We start from the raw sequence: 9,371 nt of genomic DNA, 5'->3' as shown, positions 1-9,371 counted from the left end.
TGAACGTATGGATGAAGAGGTTGATAGCTGACGTTAGTTGTAGGAAGTAGTGTCCAATACAACGACACACTGTGATAATTATGCCAGAAAATGAGCTTCATATAATTGTAAGCAACGGATCATCGTGCATATTGCAGAGAGGAACAGCACGTTAAAGCAATGAAAAATGGCAAGCAAAAACACCAAAAGAATTGTGTAAGGCATTGTTTTATCCCTTCGAGAAGGGTTTTCCACAGCTTACGGCCATACCAACCTGAACACGTCCGATCTCGGAAACTAAGCAGGGTCGGGCCTGGTTAGTACTTGGATGGTAGACAGCCTGGGAATACCAGGTGCTGTAAGCTTTTCTTCTTAGCTGTGTTTCTTTTCAGGTTTTCCCCCTTTCACGTATTACGTAACTTCGTTCTTTATGTTTTATTTCATGCTTTCTTTCTTCATTTTATGTTTAGAACAGTAGCATTTTGGAATTTAGCAAGTGCGCCAGCTTCGCATAAACTTATGAATCTTTGTTTTATGCATTTCACCAAAACAATTCCATATTCATTTACTTTTACAACTCTTTCTCTTAACTCTATGTATTATGCGGTTTGTGTGTGCGAGCACTTTCGGACCAATTATGTAGGTGCGTTCGACCGCACGCGACTCAAAGCTTTTATTTACGGAAATGGAGGTAGGTTGCTTCGAGTTAAACTGCGTCCAGTAATTTTGGGATTAGAGCTTAGTTTTATTCTTGCATCCCATCCTACATTATATGTGCTATCTACATTTTAACGGGTTTTATTTTGGGAAGGGATAAACTAATTTTAGTTCCTGCGGCCGATGTTCCTGCGGCCAAGTCTCTCTCAAACACCCCCCCCCCACACACACACTGGAAATGCCATGTCAGTTTCTCACACACTCACACGCGCGCGCGCACACACACGCGCACACACACACACACACTGGAAATTCCAAGCCAGTCTCTCACACAGACACACACACACACTGGTAGACACACACACACACACACACACACACACACACACACACTGGTAGATGTTTTTACAGTAAAGGTCCAGAGACCCAGTACTGCCGCTTGCCTCGTTATTTTAACACCGCCAGAACACAACGCAGGATCACAAGCAGTAGACAGAATTGTCGGGGTACAAAAGCTGGCTTGCTATTCTGAAACAGTGCGATTGTGCACAGCTGGGTCTCTTGAGTTGTCGCCTATTTGTTCACTGAACGTATGGATGAAGAGGTTGATAGCTGACGTTAGTTGTAGGAAGTAGTGTCCAATACAACGACACACTGTGATAATTATGCCAGAAAATGAGCTTCATATAATTGTAAGCAACGGATCATCGTGCATATTGCAGAGAGGAACAGCACGTTAAAGCAATGAAAAATGGCAAGCAAAAACACCAAAAGAATTGTGTAAGGCATTGTTTTATCCCTTCGAGAAGGGTTTTCCACAGCTTACGGCCATACCAACCTGAACACGTCCGATCTCGGAAACTAAGCAGGGTCGGGCCTGGTTAGTACTTGGATGGTAGACAGCCTGGGAATACCAGGTGCTGTAAGCTTTTCTTCTTAGCTGTGTTTCTTTTCAGGTTTTCCCCCTTTCACGTATTACGTAACTTCGTTCTTTATGTTTTATTTCATGCTTTCTTTCTTCATTTTATGTTTAGAACAGTAGCATTTTGGAATTTAGCAAGTGCGCCAGCTTCGCATAAACTTATGAATCTTTGTTTTATGCATTTCACCAAAACAATTCCATATTCATTTACTTTTACAACTCTTTCTCTTAACTCTATGTATTATGCGGTTTGTGTGTGCGAGCACTTTCGGACCAATTATGTAGGTGCGTTCGACCGCACGCGACTCAAAGCTTTTATTTACGGAAATGGAGGTAGGTTGCTTCGAGTTAAACTGCGTCCAGTAATTTTGGGATTAGATCTTAGTTTTATTCTTGCATCCCATCCTACATTATATGTGCTATCTACATTTTAACGGGTTTTATTTTGGGAAGGGATAAACTAATTTTAGTTCCTGCGGCCGATGTTCCTGCGGCCAAGTCTCTCTCAAACACCCCCCCCCACACACACACACTGGAAATGCCATGTCAGTTTCTCACACACTCACACGCGCGCGCGCACACACACGCGCACACACACACACACACTGGAAATTCCAAGCCAGTCTCTCACACAGACACACACACACACTGGTAGACACACACACACACACACACACACACACACACACACACACTGGTAGATGTTTTTACAGTAAAGGTCCAGAGACCCAGTACTGCCGCTTGCCTCGTTATTTTAACACCGCCAGAACACAACGCAGGATCACAAGCAGTAGACAGAATTGTCGGGGTACAAAAGCTGGCTTGCTATTCTGAAACAGTGCGATTGTGCACAGCTGGGTCTCTTGAGTTGTCGCCTATTTGTTCACTGAACGTATGGATGAAGAGGTTGATAGCTGACGTTAGTTGTAGGAAGTAGTGTCCAATACAACGACACACTGTGATAATTATGCCAGAAAATGAGCTTCATATAATTGTAAGCAACGGATCATCGTGCATATTGCAGAGAGGAACAGCACGTTAAAGCAATGAAAAATGGCAAGCAAAAACACCAAAAGAATTGTGTAAGGCATTGTTTTATCCCTTCGAGAAGGGTTTTCCACAGCTTACGGCCATACTAACCTGAACACGTCCGATCTCGGAAACTAAGCAGGGTCGGGCCTGGTTAGTACTTGGATGGTAGACAGCCTGGGAATACCAGGTGCTGTAAGCTTTTCTTCTTAGCTGTGTTTCTTTTCAGGTTTTCTCCCTTTCACGTATTACGTAACTTCGTTCTTTATGTTTTATTTCATGCTTTCTTTCTTCATTTTATGTTTAGAACAGTAGCATTTTGGAATTTAGCAAGTGCGCCAGCTTCGCATAAACTTATGAATCTTTGTTTTATGCATTTCACCAAAACAATTCCATATTCATTTACTTTTACAACTCTTTCTCTTAACTCTATGTATTATGCGGTTTGTGTGTGCGAGCACTTTCGGACCAATTATGTAGGTGCGTTCGACCGCACGCGACTCAAAGCTTTTATTTACGGAAATGGAGGTAGGTTGCTTCGAGTTAAACTGCGTCCAGTAATTTTGGGATTAGAGCTTAGTTTTATTCTTGCATCCCATCCTACATTATATGTGCTATCTACATTTTAACGGGTTTTATTTTGGGAAGGGATAAATTAATTTTAGTTCCTGCGGCCGATGTTCCTGCGGCCAAGTCTCTCTCAACCCCCCCCCCCCCACACACACACACACACACTGGAAATACCATGTCAGTTTCTCACACACTCACACGCGCGCGCGCACACGCACGCACGCACACGCACGCACACACACACACACACACACACACACACTGGAAATTCCAAGCCAGTCTCTCACACAGACACACACACACACACACACACACACACTGGTAGATGTTTTTACAGTAAAGGTCCAGAGACCCAGTACTGCCGCTTGCCCCGTTATTTTAACACCGCCAGAACACAACGCAGGATTACAAGCAGTAGACAGAATTATCGGGGTACAAAAGCTGGCTTGCTATTCTGAAACAGTGCGATTGTGCACAGCTGGGTCTCTTGAGTTGTCGCCTATTTGTTCACTGAACGTATGGATGAAGAGGTTGATAGCTGACGTTAGTTGTAGGAAGTAGTGTCCAATACAACGACACACTGTGATAATTATGCCAGAAAATGAGCTTCATATAATTGTAAGCAACGGATCATCGTGCATATTGCAGAGAGGAACAGCACGTTAAAGCAATGAAAAATGGCAAGCAAAAACACCAAAAGAATTGTGTAAGGCATTGTTTTATCCCTTCGAGAAGGGCTTTCCACAGCTTACGGCCATACCACCCTGAACACGCGCGATCTCGTCCGATCTCGGAAGCTAAGCAGGGTCGGGCCTTGTTAGTACTTGGATGGGAGACCGCCTGGGAATACCAGGTGCTGTAAGCTTTTCTTCTTAGCTGTGTTTCTTTTCAGGTTTTCCCCCTTTCACGTATTACGTAACTTCGTTCTTTATGTTTTATTTCATGCTTTCTTTCTTCATTTTATGTTTAGAACAGTAGCATTTTGGAATTTAGCAAGTGCGCCAGCTTCGCATAAACTTATGAATCTTTGTTTTATGCATTTCACCAAAACAATTCCATATTCATTTACTTTTACAACTCTTTCTCTTAACTCTATGTATTATGCGGTTTGTGTGTGCGAGCACTTTCGGACCAATTATGTAGGTGCGTTCGACCGCACGCGACTCAAAGCTTTTATTTACGGAAATGGAGGTAGGTTGCTTCGAGTTAAACTGCGTCCAGTAATTTTGGGATTAGAGCTTAGTTTTATTCTTGCATCCCATCCTACATTATATGTGCTATCTACATTTTAACGGGTTTTATTTTGGGAAGGGATAAATTAATTTTAGTTCCTGCGGCCGATGTTCCTGCGGCCAAGTCTCTCTCAAACCCCCCCCCCCCCCCCCCCCACACACACACACACACACTGGAAATACCATGTCAGTTTCTCACACACTCACACGCGCGCGCGCACACGCACGCACGCACACGCACGCACACACACACACACACACACACACACACACTGGAAATTCCAAGCCAGTCTCTCACACAGACACACACACACACACACACACACACTGGTAGATGTTTTTACAGTAAAGGTCCAGAGACCCAGTACTGCCGCTTGCCCCGTTATTTTAACACCGCCAGAACACAACGCAGGATCACAAGCAGTAGACAGAATTATTGGGGTACAAAAGCTGGCTTGCTATTCTGAAACAGTGCGATTGTGCACAGCTGGGTCTCTTGAGTTGTCGCCTATTTGTTCACTGAACGTATGGATGAAGAGGTTGATAGCTGACGTTAGTTGTAGGAAGTAGTGTCCAATACAACGACACACTGTGATAATTATGCCAGAAAATGAGCTTCATATAATTGTAAGCAACGGATCATCGTGCATATTGCAGAGAGGAACAGCACGTTAAAGCAATGAAAAATGGCAAGCAAAAACACCAAAAGAATTGTGTAAGGCATTGTTTTATCCCTTCGAGAAGGGCTTTCCACAGCTTACGGCCATACCACCCTGAACACGTGCGATCTCGTCCGATCTCGGAAGCTAAGCAGGGTCGGGCCTTGTTAGTACTTGGATGGGAGACCGCCTGGGAATACCAGGTGCTGTAAGCTTTTCTTCTTAGCTGTGTTTCTTTTCAGGTTTTCCCCCTTTCACGTATTACGTAACTTCGTTCTTTATGTTTTATTTCATGCTTTCTTTCTTCATTTTATGTTTAGAACAGTAGCATTTTGGAATTTAGCAAGTGCGCCAGCTTCGCATAAACTTATGAATCTTTGTTTTATGCATTTCACCAAAACAATTCCATATTCATTTACTTTTACAACTCTTTCTCTTAACTCTATGTATTATGCGGTTTGTGTGTGCGAGCACTTTCGGACCAATTATGTAGGTGCGTTCGACCGCACGCGACTCAAAGCTTTTATTTACGGAAATGGAGGTAGGTTGCTTCGAGTTAAACTGCGTCCAGTAATTTTGGGATTAGAGCTTAGTTTTATTCTTGCATCCCATCCTACATTATATGTGCTATCTACATTTTAACGGGTTTTATTTTGGGAAGGGATAAATTAATTTTAGTTCCTGCGGCCGATGTTCCTGCGGCCAAGTCTCTCTCAAACCCCCCCCCCCCCCACACACACACACACACTGGAAATACCATGTCAGTTTCTCACACACTCACACGCGCGCGCGCACACGCACGCACGCACACGCACGCACACACACACACACACACACACACACACACTGGAAATTCCAAGCCAGTCTCTCACACAGACACACACACACACACACACAAACACTGGTAGATGTTTTTACAGTAAAGGTCCAGAGACCCAGTACTGCCGCTTGCCCCGTTATTTTAACACCGCCAGAACACAACGCAGGATCACAAGCAGTAGACAGAATTATTGGGGTACAAAAGCTGGCTTGCTATTCTGAAACAGTGCGATTGTGCACAGCTGGGTCTCTTGAGTTGTCGCCTATTTGTTCACTGAACGTATGGATGAAGAGGTTGATAGCTGACGTTAGTTGTAGGAAGTAGTGTCCAATACAACGACACACTGTGATAATTATGCCAGAAAATGAGCTTCATATAATTGTAAGCAACGGATCATCGTGCATATTGCAGAGAGGAACAGCACGTTAAAGCAATGAAAAATGGCAAGCAAAAACACCAAAAGAATTGTGTAAGGCATTGTTTTATCCCTTCGAGAAGGGCTCTCCATTGCTTACGGCCATACCACCCTGAACACGCCCGATCTCGTCTGATCTCGGAAGCTAAGCAGGGTCGGGCCTGGTTAGTACTTGGATGGGAGACCGCCTGGGAATACCAGGTGCTGTAAGCTTTTCTTCTTAGCTGTGTTTCTTTTCAGGTTTTCCCCCTTTCACGTATTACGTAACTTCGTTCTTTATGTTTTATTTCATGCTTTCTTTCTTCATTTTATGTTTAGAACAGTAGCATTTTGGAATTTAGCAAGTGCGCCAGCTTCGCATAAACTTATGAATCTTTGTTTTATGCATTTCACCAAAACAATTCCATATTCATTTACTTTTACAACTCTTTCTCTTAACTCTATGTATTATGCGGTTTGTGTGTGCGAGCACTTTCGGCCCAATTATGTAGGTGCGTTCGACCGCACGCGACTCAAAGCTTTTATTTACGGAAATGGAGGTAGGTTGCTTCGAGTTAAACTGCGTCCAGTAATTTTGGGATTAGAGCTTAGTTTTATTCTTGCATCCCATCCTACATTATATGTGCTATCTACATTTTAACGGGTTTTATTTTGGGAAGGGATAAACTAATTTTAGTTCCTGCGGCCGATGTTCCTGCGGCCAAGTCTCTCTCAAACACCCCCCCCCCCCCCCCACACACACACACACTGGTAGATGTTTTTACAGTAAAGGTCCAGAGACCCAGTACTGCCGCTTGCCTCGTTATTTTAACACCGCCAGAACACAACGCAGGATCACAAGCAGTAGACAGAATTGTCGGGGTACAAAAGCTGGCTTGCTATTCTGAAACAGTGCGATTGTGCACAGCTGGGTCTCTTGAGTTGTCGCCTATTTGTTCACTGAACGTATGGATGAAGAGGTTGATAGCTGACGTTAGTTGTAGGAAGTAGTGTCCAATACAACGACACACTGTGATAATTATGCCAGAAAATGAGCTTCATATAATTGTAAGCAACGGATCATCGTGCATATTGCAGAGAGGAACAGCACGTTAAAGCAATGAAAAATGGCAAGCAAAAACACCAAAAGAATTGTGTAAGGCATTGTTTTATCCCTTCGAGAAGGGTTTTCCACAGCTTACGGCCATACTAACCTGAACACGTCCGATCTCGGAAACTAAGCAGGGTCGGGCCTGGTTAGTACTTGGATGGTAGACAGCCTGGGAATACCAGGTGCTGTAAGCTTTTCTTCTTAGCTGTGTTTCTTTTCAGGTTTTCTCCCTTTCACGTATTACGTAACTTCGTTCTTTATGTTTTATTTCATGCTTTCTTTCTTCATTTTATGTTTAGAACAGTAGCATTTTGGAATTTAGCAAGTGCGCCAGCTTCGCATAAACTTATGAATCTTTGTTTTATGCATTTCACCAAAACAATTCCATATTCATTTACTTTTACAACTCTTTCTCTTAACTCTATGTATTATGCGGTTTGTGTGTGCGAGCACTTTCGGACCAATTATGTAGGTGCGTTCGACCGCACGCGACTCAAAGCTTTTATTTACGGAAATGGAGGTAGGTTGCTTCGAGTTAAACTGCGTCCAGTAATTTTGGGATTAGAGCTTAGTTTTATTCTTGCATCCCATCCTACATTATATGTGCTATCTACATTTTAACGGGTTTTATTTTGGGAAGGGATAAACTAATTTTAGTTCCTGCGGCCGATGTTCCTGCGGCCAAGTCTCTCTCAAACACCCCCCCCCCACACACACACTGGAAATGCCATGTCAGTTTCTCACACACTCACACGCGCGCGCGCACACACACGCGCACACACACACACACACTGGAAATTCCAAGCCAGTCTCTCACACAGACACACACACACACTGGTAGACACACACACACACACACACACACACACACACACACACACTGGTAGATGTTTTTACAGTAAAGGTCCAGAGACCCAGTACTGCCGCTTGCCTCGTTATTTTAACACCGCCAGAACACAACGCAGGATCACAAGCAGTAGACAGAATTGTCGGGGTACAAAAGCTGGCTTGCTATTCTGAAACAGTGCGATTGTGCACAGCTGGGTCTCTTGAGTTGTCGCCTATTTGTTCACTGAACGTATGGATGAAGAGGTTGATAGCTGACGTTAGTTGTAGGAAGTAGTGTCCAATACAACGACACACTGTGATAATTATGCCAGAAAATGAGCTTCATATAATTGTAAGCAACGGATCATCGTGCATATTGCAGAGAGGAACAGCACGTTAAAGCAATGAAAAATGGCAAGCAAAAACACCAAAAGAATTGTGTAAGGCATTGTTTTATCCCTTCGAGAAGGGTTTTCCACAGCTTACGGCCATACTAACCTGAACACGTCCGATCTCGGAAACTAAGCAGGGTCGGGCCTGGTTAGTACTTGGATGGTAGACAGCCTGGGAATACCAGGTGCTGTAAGCTTTTCTTCTTAGCTGTGTTTCTTTTCAGGTTTTCCCCCTTTCACGTATTACGTAACTTCGTTCTTTATGTTTTATTTCATGCTTTCTTTCTTCATTTTATGTTTAGAACAGTAGCATTTTGGAATTTAGCAAGTGCGCCAGCTTCGCATAAACTTATGAATCTTTGTTTTATGCATTTCACCAAAACAATTCCATATTCATTTACTTTTACAACTCTTTCTCTTAACTCTATGTATTATGCGGTTTGTGTGTGCGAGCACTTTCGGACCAATTATGTAGGTGCGTTCGACCGCACGCGACTCAAAGCTTTTATTTACGGAAATGGAGGTAGGTTGCTTCGAGTTAAACTGCGTCCAGTAATTTTGGGATTAGAGCTTAGTTTTATTCTTGCATCCCATCCTACATTATATGTGCTATCTACATTTTAACGGGTTTTATTTTGGGAAGGGATAAATTAATTTTAGTTCCTGCGGCCGATGTTCCTGCGGCCAAGTCTCTCTCAACCCCCCCCCCCCCCACACACACACACACTGGAAATACCATGTCAGTTTCTCACACACTCACACGCGCGCGCGCACACGC

The 9,371-nt window shown here is 43.5% G+C and overlaps 3 non-coding genes and 5 pseudogenes across 3 annotated transcripts; all 8 read left to right on the top strand.

Annotated features, from left to right (window-relative positions):
* The first annotated feature begins 235 nt into the window (after positions 1-235).
* On the top strand, positions 236-344 carry LOC145652144 (5S ribosomal RNA; annotated as a pseudogene).
* A 1,112-nt stretch (positions 345-1,456) lies between these two features.
* On the top strand, positions 1,457-1,565 carry LOC145652143 (5S ribosomal RNA; annotated as a pseudogene).
* Positions 1,566-2,680: 1,115 nt separating this feature from the next.
* Positions 2,681-2,789, top strand: LOC145652156 (5S ribosomal RNA; annotated as a pseudogene).
* Positions 2,790-3,903: 1,114 nt separating this feature from the next.
* Positions 3,904-4,022, top strand: LOC145652251 (5S ribosomal RNA). The gene has a single exon (XR_014118440.1). It is a non-coding gene; the product is annotated as a 5S ribosomal RNA (ribosomal RNA).
* Positions 4,023-5,144: 1,122 nt separating this feature from the next.
* LOC145652345 (5S ribosomal RNA) lies at positions 5,145-5,263 on the top strand. The gene has a single exon (XR_014118530.1). It is a non-coding gene; the product is annotated as a 5S ribosomal RNA (ribosomal RNA).
* A 1,114-nt stretch (positions 5,264-6,377) lies between these two features.
* On the top strand, positions 6,378-6,496 carry LOC145652349 (5S ribosomal RNA). Its single transcript, XR_014118534.1, has one exon. It is a non-coding gene; the product is annotated as a 5S ribosomal RNA (ribosomal RNA).
* Positions 6,497-7,458: 962 nt separating this feature from the next.
* LOC145652155 (5S ribosomal RNA) lies at positions 7,459-7,567 on the top strand (annotated as a pseudogene).
* A 1,114-nt stretch (positions 7,568-8,681) lies between these two features.
* Positions 8,682-8,790, top strand: LOC145652154 (5S ribosomal RNA; annotated as a pseudogene).
* Positions 8,791-9,371: the final 581 nt, after the last annotated feature.

Source organism: Electrophorus electricus, chromosome 18 (assembly GCF_041902795.1).
Source record: "Electrophorus electricus isolate QZ-2024a chromosome 18, ASM4190279v1, whole genome shotgun sequence".
Classification (NCBI taxonomy): Eukaryota; Metazoa; Chordata; class Actinopteri; order Gymnotiformes; family Gymnotidae; genus Electrophorus; species Electrophorus electricus.
Note: the sequence above shows the minus strand (reverse complement) of the source record. Positions and strands in the feature narration are given on the sequence as shown.